The 27068-nt window shown below is 48.4% G+C and overlaps 2 non-coding genes across 2 annotated transcripts; both read right to left on the bottom strand.

The window, feature by feature from the left end:
* Positions 1–2882: 2882 nt before the first annotated feature.
* On the bottom strand, positions 2883–2954 carry TRNAA-UGC (transfer RNA alanine (anticodon UGC)). The gene has a single exon. It is a non-coding gene; the product is annotated as a tRNA-Ala (tRNA).
* A 793-nt stretch (positions 2955–3747) lies between these two features.
* On the bottom strand, positions 3748–3819 carry TRNAA-CGC (transfer RNA alanine (anticodon CGC)). The gene has a single exon. It is a non-coding gene; the product is annotated as a tRNA-Ala (tRNA).
* Between the last annotated feature and the right edge of the window lie 23249 nt (positions 3820–27068).

The raw sequence follows: 27068 nt of genomic DNA on the forward strand, positions 1-27068 counted from the left end.
CACCCAGTGGCGAGTCGATTGATAGTCTAGGGCAGTGGTTCTTAACCTTGTTAGAGGTACCGAACCCCACCAGTTTCATATGCGCATTCACCGAACCCCTCTTTAGTGAAAAATAAAATGTGATTTTTTTCAAATTCAAGACATAGATATGTTTTTTACTGGTACACAAAATGAGCCGTGCATGAACATTACCTTGTTCAAAGAATAAAACCAACACAATGCATAAACTCACAACAAATTACATACCTGGAAATCAATGTGACTTCTGCTGTTGCCTTTGAGAGATCAGTTCAGATATGCGTGGCTTCACCTTGGCAAGTGCCACTCTCATGTCATTTTCACAGCAAAGTCTGTTCCTTTTCTTCGTTTTTATGTCCAGCATCCTCGAAAAGGATTGCTCACAAAGATATGTTGTAACAAATGGTATAAAAAAATCCAGGGCTTTCTTAGCAATAACTGGATACTTGTTCAATTGTCGACACCAAAACGTTGAGAGCGTTGTTGTTCTGAAGAGTTGCCGTTGAACCTGGCTCTGCTGAATTTCAATGATTTCGTCGAGGAATTCATCATTGACATCTGCTGTTTCAACAGCAAACGTGAACGGCTGTCTCACCCATGCTGGATATGACTCTCTTGTAGGGAAATATCCGTCGAGAGACTTTGCAAGCTCATCTAAGTGCGTGGCAATTGTTTGCTTCAGTTCCGTGGATACAGAAATATCTCCGATTCCAGACACATCTTCGATCTTACTTGCACAGTCGTCCAGAAGCGGGAAGTTTGCGAAGTTATTGTTCTCTGTTCGTCGTTTCCATAACGGTAGCTTTTTTTGAAAAGCCTTCAGGTGTTCTTCCGCTTCCATGATATTGACTCCACCACCCTGCATCTGCTGATTGAGATGATTGAGAGCTGCGAATATATCAGCCATGTACGCTAAAATGAAGCAATCTGCATGGCAGTGTTGGTGCTCTTGCAAAAACAGGGCTAATTCCACACGCATGGCAAAAACACGATTCAGCACCTGTCCCCGGGATAACCACCGAATATTAGAATGGAGCAGAAGTACCTCAAATTCAGAGCCCATTTCTTTACACAGCTCACTGAAGATGCGGTGCCTCAGAGCACTTTTTCGCACATAGTTCACACATTCCACCACAGTTTTTAATACTTCTGCCATTTTTGGAGGTAAGGTTTTTGTTGCCAACGCATGCCTGTGCAGAATACAATGCGTCACAATGATGTGTGGTGCATCGGCCTTTACTAGCGCACCAAAACCAGACTTTCTTCCCAGCATGACTGGAGCTCCGTCCGTACAAACTGCAGAAACCATATCCCATGAAAGATTGTTGTCTCTGAAGAAGTCATCCACAAGCTTCTTCACATCGGCTGCCTTCGTTGTTGTTGTTGTAAGAGGCTTACAAAATAAAAAAAAACTCTTCTTTTATCATGTCGTCTTTCACATAGCGTACAAAAACAGCAAGCTGGCTTAGATCAGAAACGTCTGTGGTTTCGTCGAGTTGAAGGCTGAATTTTGCCGGGCTTGAAATCAGATCCGCGACTACTTGAGCCAAGATGTCTCTACTCATGTCTTCTATTCTGTCACTGACGGTGTCATTTGAAAGGGGAATTTGGGATAATTTACCTTCGGCCGCTGTTCTGAGTATCAGATTCGCCATCTTTAATGCAGCTGGTTTCACAAGTGTTTCACCAATGGTGTGTGGCTTGCCCTGCTTTGCGATCAGGTAAGCAACTTCGTACGCTGCTGTCAGGATCGGTTTGTTAACAGGTACAAATCCAAGAGCAGGCAGAGTGGCCCTTTCATCGAATCTGGCTCTCTTCACCCTGAATTCAGCAAGTGTTGTGTTCTTGTATTCCCCGTCTCCATGCAGCTTCAAGAAGTGTTCCTTTAGTTTTGCCGGTGCAAGACTAGAGTTGCTCAACTTGGCGTTGCAAATCATGCAGATAGGACGCTCACTCCCATCACGTTCCGTGATACATGAGAATCCATGTTGTACATATTCGTCCGACCACTTTCTCTTTTGCCCGACATAGTATGGATAAAATATTAAAGAAATCACACGACGTACGACAACAACAGTCACACGTTGACTACTGAGTACGCACTAAATTCCCCGCAGCGCTGATTGGCCAAGCAGTGTAGCATGATCATCTGCAGCCAGTGATGGCCAAGCGGGCCGTGTGTGTCATCACAAATTTACACAATAATTCAAGTGTGTCCGGACCTCCGTGGCGGGGGCTCTGCCGAACCCCTGAGATCGACTCACTGAACCCCTGGGGTTCGATCGAACCCAGGTTAAGAACCACTGGTCTAGGGTCTATCTTCACTTAAAGCTTTCGTGACTGCAGGAATTCATGTTCTTTGGGTCTTTCAGTAAAGTCACGTAGATAGAAAAATTAATACTATAATAGCTAAAAAATGTGTGTAACGCGCGTGACGTGCCTCCACATCCCCCCCCCGTAATTAATAATAAAATAATCATGAGCGGGTGGATTTTTACACTCATGCGGAAGAAGGTCGAGTGGAAAGATTTTTTTTCGCAAAGTCGCTTTAAATGACAGTGCTGCATATGTACGTGACGTCACTGCAAAACAGGCCCCTCCCCCGTCATTACTATCATGAGCAATACTTTTTTTACACAAATTCGCTTTAAATTTGACGCTTCTTTGTTGAAAGTTACTCAAATAAATAACTATACGCAGACGCTTCTTTACGTAAATATTACAGCTTCCGTTCTAGGACGGGCAAAAGGCAAGTAGCGTAATATTTACGAGAGTTAATGTGCACCCCTATTGCAGCGACACAGCGAATTGATTTTGGAATTGAACCTTTGTTGGAAACATGAATTAAATAAAATCTTCCGACATGGAGATGCCGGGGATTGAACCCGGGGCCTCACACATGCAAAGCGTGCGCTCTACCACTGAGCTACATCCCCACCACACTGGCTCAGTCAGAACCCAGTAACGTGACCTCGTTGTGTAAGGGGGCTATCCGGGTCATGGCCTGAGTTGAAGAATCTTCTCGGAAATCTCGCATATCTGTTACTTTTCCCGGTTGTTAGATAGCGGAACTTGGAAGCAAGCATTACCTGGGCTACTTCCGAGTACCTTGCAAGTGACAGCTCACCCACATTTGGGGTCATCACAAAGAACACGGGGCTTGATGAATGTGGCCAAGTGGACTAATGGATCAGGCACCAGCTTCTGGAGCTGGGGATTGTGGGTTCGAGTCCCATCTGGGTTTTTAGTGTTTTGGTAAAAATTCAACGATGATATTTATTCTTCAAACCACAAGTTGATTTCCCATTCAATTACCTCGGCAAAATTTACCTCTACTCTCACAAAGACAATTTCCCAAATATCCTGATATAATTCCACTCGTTGAGTTATCGTTCAGCTATGAGGACTCCTGACTGATTTTCGTCTCACCCACTCCGTTCCACCACCACTCGGCAGGTCACAACACTTTTCTATCGGCTTCTTCCACACATTGCTCGAATTTGGAAGTCCATCCTGTAGTATCTACGTCTATTAACCTTGTTAATTTCCATAAATATGTTCACTCTTATCGACTACTTTGATTGTAGTGCTGTTCAATGCGAACCGAATGACATGTTGGGCTTCTGGATCTGTGCTCAGCAACAATTACGAATGAAAACAAGCAGGCGTTTTGTCCAGGCCACGCATATTCCTTTGAGTAAATTTTGCCACTGGCAAAATGTCACCTCGTGGAGATGCCGGGGATTGAACCCGGGGCCTCACACATGCGAAGCGTGCGCTCTACCACTGAGCTACATCCCCATGCCGGTTCCACCATGGCGCAGTAACACCCAGGTACTGGGTGAAACTTTGTCATCAGCTTCTTTCTCTCCCTTGTCACCCACTCACTCTCCTGTTGGCCCTGGGCCCTGTAGCCATCGAGTCAGCAAAGAGTCCAAGCACTGGCGGAGCCAGTGGGGGTGGGGTGGCACGTGCCCCCCCCCCCCCCCCCCCCCAATGATCCGATTTTAATACCTAATTTCGATCGGATCATTGGGGTTTATTGGTAATAAATCGGCATTTTGCGACCCCCGCTGCCACTGTGTTGCATATTATTATGTGCCAGGGACTCTATGAGATGATAGGACAATAGTCTGAGTCCATAATTGGCAATAAGTAACGGCAAAGCGGTTATAAGTGACTCACAGAATTGTGCGAAGTTGCGTCTACAGTCCACGACTTCCCTGAAGGCATCAACACCTTCAGCGAGCGCGATGCCGATCACACAACGCCGTTCGAAATCGACCCCTCGATCGATGGCTGGGCCATCGCCGCACACGCGTCGGATAAAATGCAAGGGACAAGTCCTTACTTACCAACAACTTCTCTATCATTTTTAATTGCTGGAGGGGTTGCCCCCCCCCCCCCAACCGGAAAATCCTGGCTCTGCCATTGTGTCCAAGCAAAATGTATTTCTTTGAAACAAAAATAAATAACAAAAATACATTTGGATGGATACTATCATGCTTTCCCAATGTATTTATTCTTGGAAGTATTTAATTCGGAAATAAAAGTGTTCTGGATACTTTTAAGCATTTGTTTTCATCTCCAAATGTTTAAGGAAACCATTTGATCACTGTGTACATCGTGAGTTATACAAGTAGCAAGTTCCGGAAATCAACACAAATTGATCCTAAGGTTTCGTTCATGAGCGGGTGGATTTTCACACTCACGCGGAAGAAGGTCGAGTGGAAAGATATATTTGACGTTTCTTTACAGAAAGTGAGGGTCAAAAATAAATATACGCAGCACAGTGCTACATTACGTACGTGACGTCACTGCAAAAGAGGCCCCTCCCCCGTCATTATTATCATGAGCAAGACATTTTTTTACGCAAATTTGCTTTAAATTTGACAGTTTTTTTTTATAAAAAATTACTCAAATAAATAACTTTACGCAAGACGTTTATTTACGTAAATATTACAGCTTCCGTCCTAGGACGGGCAAAAGGCAAGTAATAAAATAATTTAAAAAAAATCACGACGCAACACCAGCAATCGTCTTCAGGTGGAAAAATAAAGCAGGCGGACGGACTGCTGAGGCAGGGAAGAAACATAGCGAGAGAGCTCAACCTTTGGCTGCAGTAGCTCTCTCGCTATATTTATTCCTGCCTCAGCAGTCCGCCTGCTGTAATTGTTTCACTGAAGACGATTGCTTGTGTCGCGCTCGAAACGTCCTTTTTATTTATTTTTTCTATCGACGTGACTTTACCGAAAGACCCCAAGAATAAGTCTAGGTTCTGGAAAGCGATTCGAGTCAGAAAGTGATTTGTCTTCATGTTGTGGTAAAAGTAGCGGCCTTGAGTCGCTGTGGAGGTAGCGTCATACGAATCGCAAAATGCATTGATTCTTAACATACACGTTTCGACGTGTGTATTGTAGACTTACGAATCGGTATTTACATATTGATGCATCGTTGCGCCGCGATATACTTCGAAGGCTGTCCCTGCATGTCTTGAATTTAAATACAGATATTGTCCTGAAAAAAACAACATATGCTCATGGTAACGAGTTTCACCGTGGTGGTGAGATGTTAACTATCTCGCAAGGTATACAGGGGTCGTGGGTTCGAACCCGAGCCTGACGCCTATATATTTTTAGTTTGCGTGTTCTCGCCGTGGTCGCGTGGATTTCTCTCCGAGGCTTCCGGTTTTTCCCTCCCCGTTTAGAATCAACGTGCGCTTAGAGTGTTTGGCTGCTATACATTGCCACGTGATAACTCGCTTAATGTGACCTATCATTTGTGGCCAGGTCGCGTCTGAAAAAAATAGCTGTAGAGCTCAGTGGGCCTTACCTGGTAAAATAAAAAAAAATCAGTTGAAAAGTATTTTTTTTAAATCGTTTCCGCCGATTGGAAGTGACAATTTTCTGCATGGCTATTGGGTGCCGACAGGTTCACACGATTTGATAATGTTGGCTATTTATGGGACCTCATTATGAGCGCGTTACACATTGCGTGAGCGAGTGACCGACAGCTCTGTGCCATAAAACCCGCGGTTGAAAATAAAGCAGTTGATTTTATAAAAATGTTTCCCTTAAAACGAACGCAAGATTGCAACCAGGCTTTTAAAATTTCGCATTTTGCAAACGTGGCCCCTACAGTTTGGTGGTGAACTGCTTTAATTAATAATGCTCAAGATTTACTCAACTGCATGTTGCACGTGAAGAATTTACATTACGAGCCTACTCTGTGGGCCTAATAGTACACAAGAGACGCCGAAAGAGATTGAAAGCACAAAACGACGTGTTTTTCTTATAGATTGTGGCTCAAAGTTTCCACTCTGCACCGGCAGTGATGTGTCATTTTTATTTTGTGGAGCTGCCATGGAGGTTGGCCTCGTGTGGTGCAAAGTATGTCTCTATAATGGCGAGCACGAGAGGGGTATAATGATGAATCGACGCATTCCTTAGCATCGATTCGCAAAGCTCACGGACGCATGCATTGACTCTCTCCGTTTAGAATAATCTACGTTTGTCATGTTGTGTGTGTCGTACGCAATGCGGAGCGGTGGCTGTATCGAGTGCGCTTTGCTACGGACCTGGCGACCCGAGTTGTATTCCCGCTTACTGCCAACACCAATGACGATTATCTGAACCAGTCCTGGGCCTCCCCTAAGTCTACTCAGCCTCAAATGAGTACCTAGTGTATAAACATCGCCACTTGGGAGACAAAGGCGGCCAGGCGTGTTTTTGACCACCCAACCCCTGTTGTGCCGTTCCGGCCTTCATAGGTGCTTGCTAACAGCACTTTCTCCAACAGTCTATGAAGGCTATGCTGGTGATGTTTGTCTTTGTTGTATGCAATGGGTTCGCCTGATCCCTTCAGACACTATAAGTCAGAACATTCGACACAGTCCAATTCGGATTTACTGCACAGTATATAAATAGCATCTAAATGTGACCGCATCTCAAGATTCTGTTGAGAAACTGAGCATATTTATTTTTGTGATATATAGAGAGAGAGAGGCAGTCAGTGATAAACGAAAAAGAGAAGGCCTTGAAGCTGGACTTTACCAGGGGCAGGGAGTCTACAGCACGTTTGGCTGGGGAAAGAGAACTCCAGACCATCTGAGCAGCAGAGGAGAATGGACGCCCTCTCACTGAGTGAATGTTGACATTTGCAACCCATTTTTTTTAATGATAATTTATAATTGTTTTGAATAGTGACACAATAACATCGGTGGTGAATTGTTGCACCCCGAGCAAGCAGTGCTCCAAAACATTCCCAGGCTGGATGGAAAAGAATCCCACAATGAGTGACTGATATATATATATATTTCCATCCCCTTATCCCAGAGGCCTTCAGCCTGGATGAGCTCATGTAGTAGCACGAAGTTTAGTGTGCACCGCTCCTACATTGGGAGAACCGGTGATTGCAGGCAACTCTCATCTTGCCAATAACAAAATATTCCCCCATGACGAGACTCGCGTCCCGTGATTTTATGTTTGGCAAAATATGACAAAAAAATAGTGTTTTATTTCTGTACTGCCCAGCTACGTGGAATTCCGCTCGCTACAATCAAGCACACTATTTACAATTACACCCCAAGCGTCCCCACGCCTCCTTGGCTCAATCTTGACTTCGTTTTTTTGGCTACTCCAATGGACGGAATCTTTGACCTTTGCCCGTGTCTCGTTTGAGTTGACACTCGCCAATTGGAGGTCCTCTGGAGACCGATTGAAACGGCGGTGCGGGACGAGGCCGGCCGGTGATGGCACTGCAGAGGGTCCACGCGCTCCTCTGGGTCACTCGGGGGGGGGGGGGGGGTGGTGGGGGGGGAGCGTTCTTCTTCTACGCCGCTGGAGCCGAGAGCCGTCGGTGTGGGTCAGCGATGGAACCGCAAGCGCCGTGTCTGCTTTTGTTCCAGGGCCTTCGTGGTGTGCAGCCGCCCGATGGATTGACTGGCGTGTTTTGTACACAGACTAACCTACCAACCCCACCACCCCCACACACACCCCCTTCTGTGACAAAGGGCAGCAGAGAGGCGCGCCGGCTGAACCCGGCCACTACTTTGTGTTAGCCGTGAGTTACCCTGCCGAGGCTGCGTCAGTAAATTAATCAATATGCGTGCAGCGGTCGTGCAACGCCGCCGTCACGGGGGGGGGGGGAGGGGGAGGGTGGCGCGCCCTCGTTGCCAAAAAAGTTTGCGACATTTGCCGCAAGATCTTTGGCGACAACTTTTTTTCCCAAACGCGAGCGGCGGTGACAAAGTTTGGCGACTTTCTGGGTTGAGGGGGAGGGCATTGCGCTGTCGAAGGTGCTTATTCCCGCTCGCGTGTGCGTTACGGGTCCTGTGCCGGGTTTCTTTGTGTAACTGTGAAAGATTGTTATCGACATTTTTGTTTGTCGATTTTAGAACGTTTCGCCTGGCAACTTGTTTGAGGTTCCCTTGCGGAGTTGGCAACGACGAATCCCACTGCGAGCGACGACAACTCCTCGCTCCTGCTGGAGATCGAGAAACGCCTGTCCCGAGTAGGATGGCGTCAAAGCGACGAGATTCCTCGGCTCCGCTGCGCCGGTTGAGTGGGAACAAAAAAAAAAGAAAGTAATACGTTAGAACAATTTGTTGTGCCATACTCTATTCTGGGGGTGTGGAGGGGGGTGGAAGCGAGGGAGTCGTGCGATTTGGAAGATAAGTGGCCTTTAAAGTTTGACGATTACTGCAACTCTTCTGGGAGCGAAGGAAACTGGAGGAACATCGGCCAAAAACGAGCCTCGAGACTGGACGTGCGAGCGGTGTTGAGGATTACAGCTCGTTGGCCGGGCACACTTAATATCGCACGCGTATGGAATGCAATCACGTGGTAATGACAAAAACACGTGGCTCTTTTTTTGTTGTTGCTTTGCACCAAACTCGCCAACATATTTAAAGCCGGCATCTGACCAAAAGTTTCAGGTCAGTGCGAAAAAAAAAAACCTAAGCATGGTTGTTCGTGTGTTAGCGAAGATTATAGATAAAAACCTGTTTTGGAGATCCTCTTCATTCCACATTGCAAGGAACCTTATTGGGCGAACATTGGCCTCTCTTTGATTCGGCATTTTCTGCAAAAGATTTCTTGTAAAAATCTTGACAAGTGTGAATAGTAGGGCATTATTCAGAGCCTCGCATTGCTGCAGTTGCATGAATGGTTGAACTGATGCAAGTCCGTGGTTTGCCTGCCAACCTTTTAATTTACTTAAAGATAGATTTGTAAAAAATGTGAAAATATGAATTTCCATTGTGCAACTTTGATTTAGTGCCGCATTTATTTTCTTTAACAGTTTGATTTTTTTGAGAGGAAAAAATAAGCTCAGTCTTGTCAAGGCATTCAGTAACACAACACTAAATCGATACAGACATCTATGTGCCTCGTTCCATCTTCGTTGTGGGCGAGATCAGAACAAATCGGTGCGTTTCCCGACTCCTCCAACGCGTAGCCTCTAATTCCAAAAAATACCGTTTAGTCATCGATGTTAACCTCATTAGATGACAGTTAACTTCCTCATGTTGCTGTGCTGCCCCTGAGCGAGTGACAGAGGCATTCCCGGCCACTAATAAACATGTACTTTTAAATCTGAGCGACTGCGAGAAGGAAAAACAACTTCATCTTCTTGTCGTGATGCAGTAGTCACAACGGATGTAAGGTTTTAGACCTCCAGTGGCTGCCTGTGAAACAGATGCCCGCCAGGTATATCGCCGAATTTACGTATGAACGGTACTCTACAAATTATTTTCGTCTGACAGCATTGGCACACGTGCACGAAAACCAAAGAAAGGCAGGTCCCCAACGGAATGAGTTGACAGCGTCGCACGTCATGTAGCTTCTCATTCGTCACGTTCGCCATTGTGCGGAGTGAGAATCAGAATCCGAATTTTTTTTTAATTTAGATTGCAGGAGGAAGCCGATGAGCTTTGGAACTCTTTTTTCACAAATGTTCAGCATGGACTGTTCAGCATGGACTGGTCAGCAAGTTACAACAGCAAACGATATACAAAAAAAAACCGATAGGGAATGCAAAATAGAGGGGCAAATGCAGAGGCAATGTGAACAGTTCAAGGTAAAGGGGCAGCCCTCCAAGTACTTGCTTTACACTACTGCTACCGGAAAGATGTTGATCAGATGGAGAGTCCCGATAGAGCTCTCGAGTCTCGAGGGCATGTGTCCTACTCCGCCACGCTCGCCAGATGTCTTGGAACAAATGGCAGTACCCACACTTTATAGATTCATACTCTTTGGTTCTATTGGGTAAAGTCACGTAGGTAAAAAATAAAATAACAAAAATCACGACGTTTCGGCCACAACACAAGCGGCCTTCATCAGGTGAAGGGACGAGACTGTCTGGAGGACAGCGCTGGAGTGAACTGTTCTCCAGACAGTCTCGTCCCTTCACCTGATGAAGGCCGCTTGTGTTGTGGCCGAAACGTCGTGATTTTTGTTATTTTATTTTTTACCTACGTGACTTTACCCAATAGAACCAAAGAGTATGGATCCTAGCAGTCACGAAAGCTTTAAATCTAGAACTTTATAGATTGTAAACGAATTTATGTAGAACTGCGTGTTGTTGTGTTTAGTTTGCTGTCCTTCCCCCGCACCTTCGATTAGCACGGTTGGCTACGTACGGTGCGAAAGAAGTTCAACATACATTATAATAACGCTGAGTGTGAAACTTATCTTGTCCTGCTATTGCCTAAAATGGAGTGGTAAATGTTTTCCTCTTTTCTGAGTCGGTGTCTTATCACAGGCTGCGTGCATTATAAATGCACGAACGGCGATGTCATCTTCACATGCAAAACATGCACGCACTAGACCGCGCGTGAGCAATTAATTGTAGGGCTGCCGAATCCGCTAACTGTGGTGTACCCATGTATTCTGCTGGGTAAAGAGAGCCGGAGGGGGCATTATCACTGCCGTGCCGGGAGATCCAACCGGCGACCACTGGATCGCAAGTGTAAGTTCAGTGGATAATGAAGGTTTTGTTTTGGGTTATATCGCATAAATATAAATGCGTCGTTAAACCCGCCACCACCCGACACAGCCCATTAATAAGGGTTGCCACGTAAGCAAAACATACCAATTAGTTACCACTTTAGCACACCGGTGTGCTGGAGAGTAAACTCACAACATTTACAATTCGAGTACGACGTTTCGCTGGTAATTACAACAACCAGCCTCAGGCGATGAGTCAGAATTGTGAAGAAGTCCTCCTGGCTTCGGTCTGAAACAGAGCAATGGTGGTGGCGTCGCTGTGAGCCTATCAGCTGCGATGATGGCCAGAGGGGGCTTAATGCAGTCATATCAATTACAACGGATCATGTTAATCTGACAATATGCAGGTCTCGGAAGCCGAGGTGCTAAGCTCAGTGCGCCAAACCATGAACCGTCACCGCGGCGCAGTCGGGATACAATGCAGCAGTTGTCGGAGCTGGTTCTGAATGGGAGTGCGGAGAACATGACTTCAGATCAAGTGCGAAGCTTTATGAGAGACACGCTCAACAACGTTTGCCTCGAGCCCTTTCAGCTGTGCAATGTTCACGATCATTATAATCGGTTACGAATGAATCCCTCTTCTGTCGTTATGTTGAATGAAGTGGAACCTGTGTTGTTTATTTAGTGTAACACAGTACAAAGTGTAAGTGATAATTGAGTGATTTTCAGAAACAAAAATTTCAAGTGCAGCAGATATTTTTTTATGAACAGTTCTTTGACCTCGGCAGGTCAAAAAGTTAAGGAATATTTGGCTTCGTGGCGTCACTGCTCAAAACAAAACAGGTCATTGATTTGCCGACAAAGGGGTGAAAAGGAGCAGTCACGAATGTGAGCCAAACGTGGGGTCATTTGCGCGTCGTATACTGTAAGCCCTGTGCTGAGTTATTAAAGTAAGGCTATACCACCCTCGGCACCCAGGCCGAAGTCCGGATAAATTAGCTGCGCGGTAACGAGGCGAGCCGAGAAAAATTTTCACCCCAACGTGAGCCGGTCATGGGGAGGGTGGTCCAGCCACCCCCCTCGCCCCCTCCTTGCTCCCCCACCAACCCAGCTACCTCCTCAACTCACCGGCCACGTGTTTGCGTTTGCGTGTTGCTCTCCGATCTGCGGAACAACATCTCTTTGTGTGCCTCCCCTCCGTCACCCATATCCCCACTACCTTTCTCTCGAAGCCCCTTCTCCTCCCTCCTCCCCACTTGCACTGCTCCCTCCCTCCCTCCGCGCTCTCCTTCAACCTGGGCACACAACCCCCGTCTCACCGGCGGGAGGCGGGCGGGGGCGAGGATCCCTGAATGGAGCCGTCTGTGAGTGGAAACGTGTGGCGCTGTTTCCCTCCCTCCCGTTCCCTCCCTCCCCGCTCCCTCCTACAGCCAGCCCACCTCCCGACCACCACCGTTATGCCCTCCCCCCTCCCATTCCACCCGACAAAATATAAAAAAAAATCACACACACACGACCCCTTTTTTGCTTCTCCTACCGCCGGTGCTCACGGGGGCCTCCGGGGGCAGCCCCAGCACCGAGCCCACAAAAACAAACCGGCTGGGGCAGAGGCAAGGGGCCTCTCACGGCGCCACACGCGCGGAACGTGCCAAGCAGAATGCGCGCTTTGTTATTTGTTGCTTAAGACGAAGGTTTCGTATTATTGGGGTGGTGTTGTGTGTTTTTTTTATTTGCAGGGTAGGAGGGCAACAGAAGGTGGTGTGGAGGTGCCACTGGCGCCGTCTAGACAACGTTGCGAGCCCCTTGAAATGTCTGAGGTCCCGTGAGGCTCCGGGTGGTCATGGTGGTGATGGTGATGAACGAGTGCTTAATTTTACCACTCGTTCTGGCCAAAGTCAACGTTATGTCCTGTTGCTCAAATGGTGCTCATCTGTTTACCGCCCGTGAGCCGTAACCAGATGAAGCACCAAAAATAGTTTCTATTAGCCTCATGTATATATGTGTATCCAGTGAAAGCAAGTCTGACTGCTGATGAAACATTGAATGGTAAAACCGGGCAAGGGTAATCACGTGCCCAACTCAGGTGACCACGTCCTCCCTTGCCCTCTCTCAGGCCATCACCAGGACTATGCCCCCTAGGGCTGGCTGACATGCCGCACTTACTCTGTTGCTAGAGAGAGGCTCCAGACGCACAGTTGCACTCCTCTAACAGTAGCTGTCGCGAACACCCTAGTGACACCATTTACGTCACTACACTTATATTCTCCATGACACTTAATGATTGCACACGTGATGACTAGTAGACGCGGCCATAGCGACATGTATACCAGATGTGGTGTGCTGGGTGTAGAACTGTTACATTTTGACTTAAAGCTTTCGTGACTGTAGGGGGTCTTTCGGTAAAGTCACCTCGATAGGTTCAAAAAATGACAAAAAAATTAGAAAAATTAGTTTTTTGTATTTTTTTTAAAACCTATTTATGTGTGACTTTACCGAAAGACCCAAATAATTTGTAGAACTGTTATTCGGGTCAGCGCCCCGGACACACCCAGCTGAAATTAATCCCTGGGGTGTCACTTGACCAGGAGAGCCAGCAGTAGAGTAAACAATAGATAGTTTGCGAGTTCAAATCCTGGTTAGGAGATACCGTCAGCCTATCATCCCTCCGGGTCAGTAAAATGAACTTTGCGTGGCAGTTAACAGTGGTTACCCTTTGGTCATACTCACCCCCGCCAAAGGAACGTGGACTTTCCACCACTGACTCAGGGCTGTAAATGGGGAGATGAGCACCGCTTCAATTCACATTTGGGCTGGAAACCTCACTTTTGACTCTGACTTTGTGTGACCCGTAGAGACAATTTTGGTCAGGCAACATTCACCTGCCACACCGTAGCCCAGGGGTTCATGTCCTGCTGTACCCTCCCTGTATCACGCACCCCCCTGCTGATGTTCGAACCGCTTGGCCAACCAATATGTTATTGGTGTAGGCTGAGCTGTCGTATGACGTACGAGACAGAGAAATTCGGGACTAATATGTTTGCTTTTGGCGTGGAGCAGTGGTGCACTGGTATGCACTATACTCCGACCCCAGCGACCTGGATTTCTTTCCCAGCCGCGAATGACTTCAATGGCAAGCGCCTTCTGCAGCTATTCTGGGTTTTTCCCGAGCACGACTCAAACTTAAATAAGTTGCTTGATGTGGTGTGCGACTTTACCGGGGGGGGGGGGTGGGGGGGATAAATGCGGCGTCCAACGCTGCCAGTTGTAGCATTCCCTAGGGAGCCTTAATAGTTGAGCGCTGGCAGCATTTTGCTCCGACAGAGTCTGTATCACTCTATGGGTCATATTTGTCTTTGTGCGTATAATTTTTTTCTTCATTTGAGTCAAACTGGCATTTCAAATTACAAATTATATGTCATGCCATGAAATACGAATGTTCATAGACTGGTGACCTCCAAGACAAGAAATGCAAACATTTAAAATTACACTGTAAAATGAATGAAAGGGTGTTTTTTTTCCCTTTAATATATTAGCGGCAGTGAAAAGTATACGGGAGTTTTGAATTACAGATCAATATGGATGCTGTTTGGGGTATGATTATAGAGTCAACAAATATTACTTTACAAGATCAACTAGCGGCAAAAAAATACATATTTCAAATATTTGACACTAATTCAAATTTGGCATTCACTCTAGATTACTGCACAGTATTTTACAGCCCTTTGTTACTCCACTGCTGGATGGAAACTTGACCATATTTCGCCACTGATGTGAGCCGTTGCCTGGAATAAAATAAAAGTCGCCGCCAGGTTCGTGGCACAGTGCAGGGTTCGTGCCACAGAGCCAATGTCGCTGCACTCCCAACATTACTATTATTATTCACATCTCTATTTATTTGTTTTAAAAATATTGTAAAATAGTTAAATTACGCTGCTTTACATGTGGCATTTTAAATATCAAATGTTTTGCGCGGCTCAGAGTGGCCTTGCGTCTTCTCAAGCAAAATCCCTTCGCCACGCCAGACGACGCACAGCCTTGGGCAGAAGCTAACGTTTTTACATTAAATTTATAAAGTCAATCTTAAAAAAAGATACTTAGAATACACTTAAGCATTATGACAATGATGATTATTATTGTTGCATTTTCACAGTGCACATAGGATGTGATTGTTTTGAGAACAATTCAGAAAAAACCCGAATGAAAATAATCGGCAATGTTTTGAGAAGAAGAGGGCCGCCCCGTGGGCTCATTGGAAGCAGCTGCCACCACCACCACCACCACACAGCTGCCACCACCACCACACAGCTGCTACCACCACCACCACAGCTGCCACCACCACCACCACACAGCTGCCACCACCACCACCACACAGCTCCCACCACTACCACACACAGCTGCCACCACCACCACACAGCTGCCACCACCACCACACAGCTCCCACCACCACCACTACCACACACAGCTGCCACCACCACCAGCACAGCTGCCACCACCACACAGCTGCCACCACTATCACACACAGCTGCCACCACCACCACCACCACAGCTGCCACCACCACAGACAGCTGCCACCACCACCACACACAGCTGCCACCACCACCACACAGCTGTCACCACCACCACACATAGCTGCCACCACCACCACCACCACACACAGCTGCCACCACCACCACACAGCTGCCACCACAACCGCCACAGCTGCCACCACCACCACACAGCTCCCACCACCACTACCACACACAGCTGCCACCACCACCACCACAGCTACCACCACCACACAGCTGCCACCACCACCACCACCACACAGCTGCCACCACCACCACACACAGCTGCCACCACCACCACCACACACAGCTGCCACCACCACCACACACAGCCACCACCACCACCACCACACAGCTGCCACCACCACCACACAGCTGCCACCACCACCACCACACAGATGCGGGGCAGCCGGCCCGCTGCTATCGTCGGGGCGAAGCTTGCGGCCCCACGCAGCCGCGTGGCCGAGGGCATCTGTGCGAGAGTCACATCGATCACCGCCGTCTTAGTGAGCGGCGCACGTTGCGTACCTGTGTATGTTGAACTTCTTTCGCACCGTACGTAACCAACCGTGCCCATCTGTGTGTCTCGGTGGGTTTCTGTATGTGTATATATTGAACTTCTTTCGCACCGTACGTAGCCGCCCGCACTAATCGTAGGTGCGGGAGTTGTGCTTTGCTCCGCGGCGCTTTCGACATCAAGAGCGCTTGGCAAGATCTACCGAGCGACGGACATCCTTCATTCGTGTTCCATTTGTCCACCCACTGAACAACGGGAGCTTTAATTGCGTTTCACATTTTTTTTTACGAAAACAATCGTTGGCGACAAATCCCTACGGTTCGTTTTCTAAATTATCGTCTATAACCATCGCGTGCCTTTATTTATTAAGTTATTTGATCAATGCACGTGGCTCATTTCCACTGGTTGTTATATTAATTATGTCATCAACAATGTGGTTCATATTTTATTCCTTCGTTGTTTGCGCCATTTATTTCTGCAATCTAGTTTTTTTCTCTTCCCCCCCGGAGAACCACGCTCACAATCGTGCTCAGAATAACTTGAGCCGAAAGCGCGTCCACGTATTTCACTCACCTTCTGAGGTGTTTCGTTTTCCTAACTTCACGCAGCCTCGCAGATGACATTCAAAGCTCCACACAGACGGATTCAAACCACTTTGTTGAACTTCCGTCTCCTGGACAACTCACAAGTCCATTGGATGTGAGAGTTTCACAAACGTACGTCATTCACCATTTCCTCCAAAGTGCCGGATAATTGCAGGTGTATGCCAACGTGCCTGGCTCAGATAATAACTTTTGCTTGTGCCTGATAATCACTTTTGCTTGTGCCTGATAATAACTTTTGCTTGTGCCTGATAATCACTTTTGCTTGTACTTGATAATCACTTTTGCTTGTGCCTGATAATCATTTTTGCTTGTGCCTGATATGCCCTGCAATTTATTCCTCGACAGCACCTGTTCACAAATATGGGACGTTTTGTTCATGCAAGTATAGGTAAAGGTGCAGCCCTAAAATGTACCGCTCACACCATTGCTGGCAAGAGGGCCTCCACTTAAAGGTATCTTGGCACACCCTTACACGCTACCTCGGCGTTTAGTAAGACGTAGGAGTACCCAGACTTTACCCCACCAAGTGTAACCTGCCAATCAGAAACAGATGCATTTATACTGGAGGAATCCGGTAAGCTATAAAGCTCTTTTTCACAGATGTACAATAGATGTCCAAATAGATTTGGAAGGGGGTTGGGGGGGGGGGGGAGTTAAGAAGCAATGCAGTATAGGAAAATAAATAACCAAATAAAGTTAATAATAGACCTTTCATCGTTCAAGGTCAACATTTTAAACCCACTATTCTCCCCAGTCCGATTAGCGGTGCATACATCGCGTCCGTGCCCATGGGTGTGGATGGCCATTGTCCAGTGACCTCCGTGATGTGTTCCGACAACTCTCAGCCATATGTCAGTGAGGGAGCAAGAGCTAATCAGTGCATCTGTTTACTGCCCAGAGGAACCGCGCGCCGGACAGATGGGGCGCCAGATAGCATCAGCCGAGCCCCGAGCAGCAGTCAAGACGCCACGAGCCGAGTCAACGTTCCCTTCCATCTGTGGCGACGATTGCCACCCGGCCGTTGACAAGCCTGGTGGTGGCACCTGCGTATTCCAGGCTGTTGTGCCGACGTTACCGACTCCACAAAGGGGAGTTTCCATGAGTGCCCGCGTGTGTGTGTTGAGTGCTGGGAGCGGACAAGGGGGGTGGGGGGGGTGCAGAGGCGTAGCGGTTTAGCGCTACGCTGCGCTGATAAACCCGGCCACCCGCGTTCGATTCCCGCTCACGGCCAACACCGGTGAGGATAATCTGAACCGGTCCTGTGCCTCTCCTGGGTCGACTCAGCCTCAAATGAGTACCTGGTGCGGTGTGCAAACATCACCGCCACTAAGGGAGACAAAGGCGGCTGGGCGTGATGCTGGCCATCCACTTCCTCGTGTGCCGTGCTGGCCTTCATGGATAGGTGCTCGCTAACAGCACTTGCCCCAACAGTCTGTTCAGGCAATAGGGGGGATCTTTTTCTCTGTGTAGGTATATGTACGGTACTTTCTGATTACTCCACCCCAGTGATTTCCGCGTACGACGTGCCAGCCTTCATAGCGTGCGTAGGCTACACGGACGACACACGTCTTTGTCAGGATGGAGCTGACAGTGTAGTGATTGGCGCACTGCAATGCAATTCCATCCACCCGGGTTCGATGCCTGGCCACGGCTAGCATCGGCGGCGAATATCCGCAACGGTCCCGGGGGCTTCTCTTCGGTTGACTTCGCCTCAACCGAGAGACCCGGTGCGGCGTCTGGACAGGTGGCAAGGCGTGGTGGAGGCCATGTCGCTATCTCGTGCGCCGTGTCCACCTTCGCTTCACGGAGTGCTCGCTCGTCGCACGCGCCTCGACCGCCTGTGTCGGCCACGCGGGGCGGATCTTTATCGATTGCGTCTACGCGAACTCGGAATGGGGACGGGTTGATTTTAAGGGACCGCTAAAATCCAACTTGATTTAGTCTTGGGCGCAGTCGCCCTCAGCCCATCGTGGTGGCATTGTTTTTTTCTACGCGGAAGAATGAAGGCATTGAAATCTGCACGAGAGCTTTGATGCCGAGCGGTGTTATTATTCAGACAAGGCGCGGATTAGGCGTCGTGGTATTAGCATGAGAAAGCAGCGCTGAATGTCAGACAGCCGTGTGTCATCTACTCAATTTCGGCATTAGCATGACAATGCGACAGAGGGTCGTGGATAAGCAGGGCCACACATACGCATCCTGGCCAAGCAGATGCACACCAGGATCACCCTCACAATGCGGCCAAGTCATCATATTGCCATCCTTTACCTTGGCACTGTCTTCATTGTGTGCATCGCCCTCATAAATGTTAGCATGCAATGCTGCTGATAATAAAAACATTTAAGTAATGTACGGTAAGTCCTTGCTTAACCCATTTTCGCCATAACGCAGTTCTTCTTTGAGGGGACACTTTTCGCACAACGTGGAACGCGCCTTGATAGCACAACACGCCCGATATAACGCGGAACGCGGCCGTTCTAACGCAGTTTCTGGAAGATCGACGGCGAAATTATTTATTGAGGTGTGCGTCCGAGCAGTATGATACAGTACGCGGAACGATACGGTACAGAGCGGTGTATCCCCATCGCAGTTCTTTGTCCCGCCGTGGGATGACTGCAGGCTGATTTTATAGTGCGCATGTGTGATTCAGTAACACTGCGATTCCTCGCTTAACGGGGATTTCGCTTAACGCGGCACTTTTCAGGAATGCGTCTACCGTGTTAAACGAGGTCCTGCTGGCCCCGTAGAGATGTTTTGGCTGTACTGCGCCCACGTTCCCTCCAGCAACCTTCGCTAGTGATCAGATACCTCTTGCACACTTTAAATAAACCTGGAATTTAATGAAGCGTTATGGTTTGGAAATTACGATTCCATGCGAGTGTTTTTTCTGCTGTCTCTGGTTTATCGTCTCGTTTGTATCACGTCTAAATGACATCTGTGAAAAGAGCTTCATAGCTCCTCGGATTCCTCCGGTATAAATAAAGTGGGGGTTGGTAGAGTGGTGGGTGCCTGAAACTGGTTCAGATAGCACTCGCCGCTGATGGTAGCCATGGCCTATAATTGGAATCAGGTTGATGGCGTGGCAAAGATAAACAAATTCCGAGTACAATGAAATTGTATCCAAATAAAGGTTATTTAAAATGGTATTGTGATCCCTAAAATCAGAAATCGGTGATTTTTTGGGGTTATAATAATAATATCAGAACTAGCTGGCTGTTTCACAACAAAGCTTTGTTTGTGCACCTCCAAATTGATGTGCGACACTGCAATTGCGTTGCTCTCTATAGCTCGTTTAAATGTTTATCAACTTTGACAGTGTTATGAGTGTAATGTGATTTATGCACGCTAAATCAGTGCCTATCACAGAACACTAACAAATGCTTTTTTTACCCTTATATACACTGCAACTTGCTCGCAATTCAATCACGTGAATAGTTTCTGTTCCATGATCGTATGTCACAATCCATGCATGGCAGACTAAACACCGGCTCTCGGTAAAAAAAAAAATCCTTGCCCCTGTGGGCTCTGCCGTTGAGGGTGACCGTCGGTTTGTACAGGGTGCTTAAAAAAAACATATTAACACTTCCGAGAATTTGCAACGACACCACGGGAAATGTGCCGCCTCCGGGCTCTAGAGAACACCTGGAGAAGATTCCAGGCACGCGTTGACAATGATGGCGAACAAGTGGATACTCTTTGAATTTTTGAAGCTATTAACATTCATTTGTTATCATGTTACAGTGTAGTATCCGTTTTTTTCCCATTTAAAACGATAGTCCCAAATAAGTGTTAACATTTTGTGTGTGTTTATGGCGGAGGATGGTTCTAAACTAGGTGCAAATTCCACACCGGCAAACATGGGAGTACCCACACTTTACTCCACCACCCATCGACGAGTTAGGGGGGGTGAGGGGTGGAATTCTAGAAATGCGACCTTTGTTTCAACTGCTACGGAGGGAGAATGAAAGCAGAGACCTCTGGATTGCAAGTCCAACGTGCTGACCGTTCCATCGATCCCGACCCTGACGCCTGCTGCTGTATATTTGTAGTTTGCGTGTATCTCTCTCATCATCATCACAGTGGCTAGGAGATGTTAACTACCTCGCGTGGTATGCAGGAGGTCGTGGGTTCGATCCCGACCCTGACGCCTGCTGCTGTATATTTCGAGTTTGCGTGTCTCTCTCCCCTTCGTCGCTTGGATTTTTCTCCGGGTCCTTCGGTTTTTACTTCCGCATTTAGCAGCGTGCGTTTAGAGTATTTGGCTGCTATAAATTTCCACACGATGATAAGCCATTTCGTTAAGCTTTCGTTTGTCGGCCAGATCGTTTGCTGAAAGAGAGCACTATAGCTCAGATGGCCTTTCCTAGTAAAACAGAAATAGTTTAGTTTGAAGGTGGGGGTGAATTCAAAACAATGTAATCTTGTTGGGGCTGTGTTGGTGGTGGCGATCGATACGACATTTTGACGATGGAACCATCAAAACCAGGAAGGTATTGAAGTTTGATCCTCGGGGTGCAAGCCAGTGTTCGCTTGGCTCATAGACGATTCACAGACAGCCCGTGGATGTGCAGTCAAGCCGTAGCCTGTTGATTTTATTAAGGCATTCCCTTCGTCCAATCTGTCAATTATGTGTGTGGATGTACGGGGTGTTGAACTTCTTTCGCACCGTGCTAATCGGACGTGTGAGGGGAAGGACAACAAACTAAACACTAAAAGTGGTTCCAAAAAATTTTGTCCAATTTAGTCCACTCTCAGTTATTGTTCGTGTGAAGGGCCACGCAATTTCCCGCTCATATAGTCAGGTCAGCCATTCAGTGAACTACTTTTTACACACGTACTGTTAACAGTCAATGACCATTTTTGGTCTACCTCAGTGCACAGCAGTCTCTAAAAACGTGACTGAACTATCTTAGTGACTGAATGATCTTCGTCGCTGACTTGTCTTAGCCTGCATCTTCATTCCGACTCCTTAATATCCTCTCGTCACAGCCGGTCACGCTTTGGTCTCTGGCGGGCAGCAGCAGCAGCAGCACTCATCACCATCGACGTCACGCTTGACTAAAAGTCTATTTTAAAAGAAAACACACACATAATAACAACATACGTCACTGACGAATATTTACGTCACTCGCTTCGTTAGCAAAATGAGCACGGCTGTAGACGCGGGAAATTGGCTTCGCGATGAACCACCGCTCCGTCATACCCTCCCCCCCCCCGGTAGCCCGTGGCTCCTTTGATGACGAGACCCCATTGCTGGCAGGAAGACCCCGCTTGGCACGGGCAATTGCTCGCCCACTCGCTCCCTCTCTCTCTCGTGCGCGCCATCCTTCATTTAGCAATTAAGCATCTCGCGCAAGGGATCACCCCCGGGGGGGGGGGGGGGTCATAAATGGTGCAGATGATGGTTGTATTTTTGTGTGTGTTTGTGTGTGTCCCGATCAAGGGGGGACCTGCGGTGGGGGTTTCCGGGAGCTGTGGAAGAGGGGGCTCTGCCTCGTTAGTATTCGGAGCGTGCCTTACCGCACCATCGCGGCAGCTTCACACGCGCGCGCAGATTATCTAGGAGCTACTTTGTTTTAAAGCGTTGATTCCATCGGGATTCTTTCTCTCCGCACGGCTGCGTTTGAAACGAGTCCGCTCCATTGTTGCAATGCGGTGGGCCTCGGATAGGAAACGCTGCAAAATGCATTGCTGTACTTGTACGCTTCCGAATCTATGCCTCCCCGCATTCACCAAGGCACACTGACCAGGGCGGTGAAGTATGGTAAAATAATCCCAAAAACCCACACTGCGTGGAAACGATCTCATCTGACAGAAGGGCTGTGCAACGTTGAAGTTTTATCAATGGATACACATTTCTGCACAGTATGGTATTATACAAAAAAAACCCCTAACATTTGACATGTTTTAAACCTTAAAGTTTAAGATTTACGGGCACAGTTGAGTACATAGGGTCGTGATTTCCCCACCCGCCACTGAAATCGGTTACATTCCCATCTCGCACGCCGCGCACGTTGGCCGGGCTGCCGGGCTGTAAACTCCACGGTGTCCGTGGGGTCACGTGCTCATCCTCGAGACACCTTCACGCGAATAATCGAGGCTCCTATAGAGAGTGAGTGTGTGAGAGAGACATCCTACCACACACGGCTTAGCAGTGGGCACATGCCCTAGTCGAGGAACACAAAATGTACCGCATTCTCTTGGCGCGGGGGCAGCTCTCAAATAAACCTGTTGGCTGCATCAACCTCAACTTCTCCATTAAGATGCTAAGCAAATAAATAAATTAAGCACACACGCACGCACGCACGCGCACACACACATACACACACAGAATGTATCTATTTAGCATGACACTTCCCGCGGGTTACGCGGGGAGTGTGGGAAAGAGGTTCCGAGGTTCCGGCCAGCCTTTGTGCGCTGGAGAGACGGGCCGGGAGCGAGAGAGAACGAAGGAGGAGCGCGCCCGGGGGTTTGTAGGGGTTGGTGGGGGTGACGGAAGGGGCCGCGTCATTGAGGCTCTGTGACGCTGTCACTTGACGACTCCGCGGGGTGTCTGGCGCGTGCGTGCGGTGGGACGAGTGGGGGCGAACGAACGAGCGATGGGGAACGAGAGAAAGAGAGGGGGGGTGGCTTGAGAGAGAGGCTCAAAGAAGGCCGGTCCTCACCCGCTCACTTTGGAGGTGACATTAATCTGGACGTCGCAAGCCAGGACTCCTCCCCCCCCTTGCCGGCCACTGAAGATCCCATGAACCCCCCCCCCCCCCCTCCTTTGTGAAAGGTGGCCATTGTCCGCCGCTGTGCCGATGCCAAATTACCGGCCAAGTTTTAATTTAACTCGTTATCCCTCTACTCCCGTACCCCCACCCACACCCCAATTGAGAATCAGGTTCTCCTCTGGCGAATGCGCGTAATGATGCCTGGCTGTGTGAAAGATACGCGGTAGTCTTTTAATTAAAGAACAACAATGGTCTTGCCTTGTGTGCTGTCATGCAGCCGGTCCCCCTACAACGTTAAGACGTTTCCGTTTACTCGGCTACCCAGCAGCCGAGGTATCAAGATGTTGTAGGTGGAGGCCGAATCTTCATCGACAATGTCTCACGCGTAACCCTCAATTTTTTGTTCAACAGACCTGTTATTTTTGTTGTATTATTTCCGATTTATTGTTGTTGTTGTCTCTTTCGGAGAAATGTAACCGCGGCTGGCATCGCGTTCACTGAGAGGTGAGCGGTCACGAGGGAACAGATGCACATCTTTATTAGACGAGAGGGGGGGGGGGGGTGGTGGTGGGGGGACTACCTCGGCTGGAACTCGACCATCATTTTCGCGCCGAGATCATTTGGGGGCGACTTGCGCCGTCTCCGCAAGGCCAAGGTCAAAGTGAGGCTGACAATGCCGAACTGACAGCAGGAAGGATGGGGAGCCGGCGGGGGGGGGGGGGGGGGCAGGGAAAATGCTACCGATAGAAAAGTGAAGACAAAGCGAGCCGCCTGGGCAGCCCGCGAGCCACGTCAGCAACGCAAGAATAATGGCGTTGTGGGCAAGCGGACATTGTCTCGGCACTGCGATTGAGACGTTCCCCAATCCAGCATCTGCACAGCATCGATGGGCTGCGTGGGCATTCAGTCTCGGATGGGGGATAGGGCTGGGAGGGACAAACAAAAAATCGGCCCCTTCCTCTTTCGAGTGCTCATAGCGGCGATCGCCTAAACGGGTTCGCTCGCCCGGGTGTAGTGGTAGTTGTTGTTGTTGTTGATTAAAAATGAAAAATGCATGATGCCATTTGAATTTATACCACGTCCGAATGCGGCACTGTGAACGGGAACTGAAACGTTTACCGCAGCGGTGAGTGATACATCTGCCCAGAGAGCATCGCTTGGCTGGCAGAGTTGCCAGCCGGTAATCGTGGTGCTGTAGTAGTAGTACTAGTCGTAGTAGTGGTGAGTGCATGAGTTCAAATCCAAACCGGGGTTGGCTCGGCCCATGTTGGTAGCAGCTGGGATCAGCGCAATTAGAACTGTGCATCTACATGGGCTACATCGTTTGGTGAGAAAGTCGACGATTATTGTGCTGTGGATAGTGGAAATACTGGGCCCTGCCATAAAAACGTCGAATTTCCACCGCCAGCTTAGGGCTATGCTGCTCATTATTTTCAAACGTTTGCTGTTATTTCGTTTCCAATGCGTACGCAGAAGTGTAGAGAACTGTGCACGTGTGTGTATTGCCGGTGTGTGTATGTGGTTTCCTTGTTTTTCAAATACTTAAATCAATGTGTAAAACTATAGTTGTGTTTATTTTCAGTGTGTACACGCGGTGATGGTGGTGTACGCGGTTTGTAATGGTGTATGCATTGGCATTGTACAACGCATTTGGGAGGGAAAGTGAAAGGACTTGTTTGTTTGCGCATATGTTTGTGCAAGCCTGTGGTTGTTGCGCGCGTGCGGTTGCGCAGCGGTTAGCGCGCTGCACACCAACGCCAGTGACGAATGTCTGAGCCGGTCCTGGGCCTCCCCTAGGTCGACTCAGCATCGTGGGTGCGATGTGTAAACATAGAGAGACAAAGGCGTCCGGGCGTGGTGCTGGCCACCCACCCCTACGTGCGCTTTGCCGGCTTTCATAGGTGCTCGCTAGCGGCACTTGCCCCAACATTCTATTCAGGCTTTACGGTGGGACCTTTGTCTTAGTGCGCGCGCGTGTAAATCGCATTGAGCCGATTGTATTGAAAGGCAGCTGTAAAGCAAGCGAGGGAGGGGAGAGGAAGGCACAGGCTGTCGTGGGAGAGGTCAGGGTGGGTCCACTATTGTCTCCTTAAGAGCTTCACGTCATACTCAGGGGCGGAGCCAGGGGCGGGGGGGGGTGACAGGGGTGACATTCTACGCATAAGTGTACGACACTCGGTCTGGCGGACTCCGTGCAACTGCATTGTCAGAGTGTGTCGCCAACCGATGGCGTCTAGTTCAACAGCCTGATTCTCTAATCATTCTTGAAATTAAAATTTGTTGAATGTCACCCCTGGCCTGAAATCCTGGCTCCGCCCCTGGTCATACTCATAAAAAATCAGATCGGACCCAGCTCATGCTCAGGGTGGCCCGAGCCGGCTCAGCTGTGAAGTCCTTGCGTGAACTGCACATCCCACCGTGAATTACCGCCGCTCACAAAAGCCCATCCCCTGCTCTTGAGCCCATGATCCAATGGGGGGTTCGTCGGTGCCACCTCGGGGTGGCAAATGCGACCAGTATCAGATTCAGAATATGCATTTATACTGAAGGAATCCGATGAGCTGTAAAGCTCTGTTTCCACAGATGTCCATGGGCAGTGTCCACCATGGGGAGAAAGTTGTTCGCACACGTACCTCTGTTACGTAGATACACTTCCTATTCAGTCTCAAAAAAGTGTGTCATAGATCTTGACTTAAAGCTTTTGTGACTGCAGGAATTCATATTCTTTGGGTCTTTCGGTGAAGTCACGTAGATACGTTCAAATTAATAAAAATTAAATAAACAAAAAACTACGACGCTTCGATCACAACACAAGCGATCGTCATCGGGACGATCGCTTGTGTTGTGATCGAAACGTCATCAGGACCATCCTATCTACGTGACTTTACCGAAAGACCCAAATAATGTGTCATAGATGTTTCGTATGACGTGTTCACTCTTTTGGCTGCCATTCTTGTTCTCAGTCATCAGCAGTCGTCCTTCCTGGCTGCCTGCCCTGCCCGAGCGAACTTACTTTTTCGTGAACAGGCAATACCAGGTCTCAAATCTGTGTTTGTTCCCTGATCTGTATTCTTCCTCGTGTCTCTGGGGCGCAATTCCAGGCAAGAAATCTCCACATTACTCCGTTGCATATTTATCCTATCAAATATAAACCATGCGTACACTTCTGCTCATGTTTTGAAACAATGCATCTTGGGCCAATCAAAGGAAAACTCATCCCCCCCCCCCTAAGCTCAATTAAAACAGACATTCAACAGGCCAGGTCATTCCAGGGTAAAACAATAATTTCCGGTGGATTTAAGTCTCAAACCGTTGACAAACAAAAGCCACCAATGACATCACACTCGCAGTAGGGATTGGTGGGTATATGGGGGTTGTTATTTGTAATATAATTACTTGTTTAAATTGTATATATTTTTTTCGCACGCAAGCAGCTCTTTTTGTCTTCAGGACGCAATGACACAGATGATGAGTCGGCACAAAGCCAGAAGCACAGGTGTCCATCCTTGATTGTAATTGCAGCTCCCCCCCCCCCCCCACCAAAAGACAAAGACCCCCCGTGTAGCATTAACATACTGTTAGGGCAAGTGGCTGTTAGCGAGCACCTACGAAGGCCAGCACGGCACACGAGGGGGTGGGTGACCTAGGGGAGCCCCATGACCGGTTCAGAACCAATGCGCCACCGCTCCCCGCACTACACTGCCTGCCGCAACGTATTTAGC

This window comes from Petromyzon marinus, chromosome 11 (genome assembly GCF_048934315.1).
Source record: "Petromyzon marinus isolate PM22_M1 ecotype Great Lakes invasive population chromosome 11, UKy_Petmar_22M1.pri1.0, whole genome shotgun sequence".
NCBI classification, from domain to species: domain Eukaryota; kingdom Metazoa; phylum Chordata; class Hyperoartia; order Petromyzontiformes; family Petromyzontidae; genus Petromyzon; species Petromyzon marinus.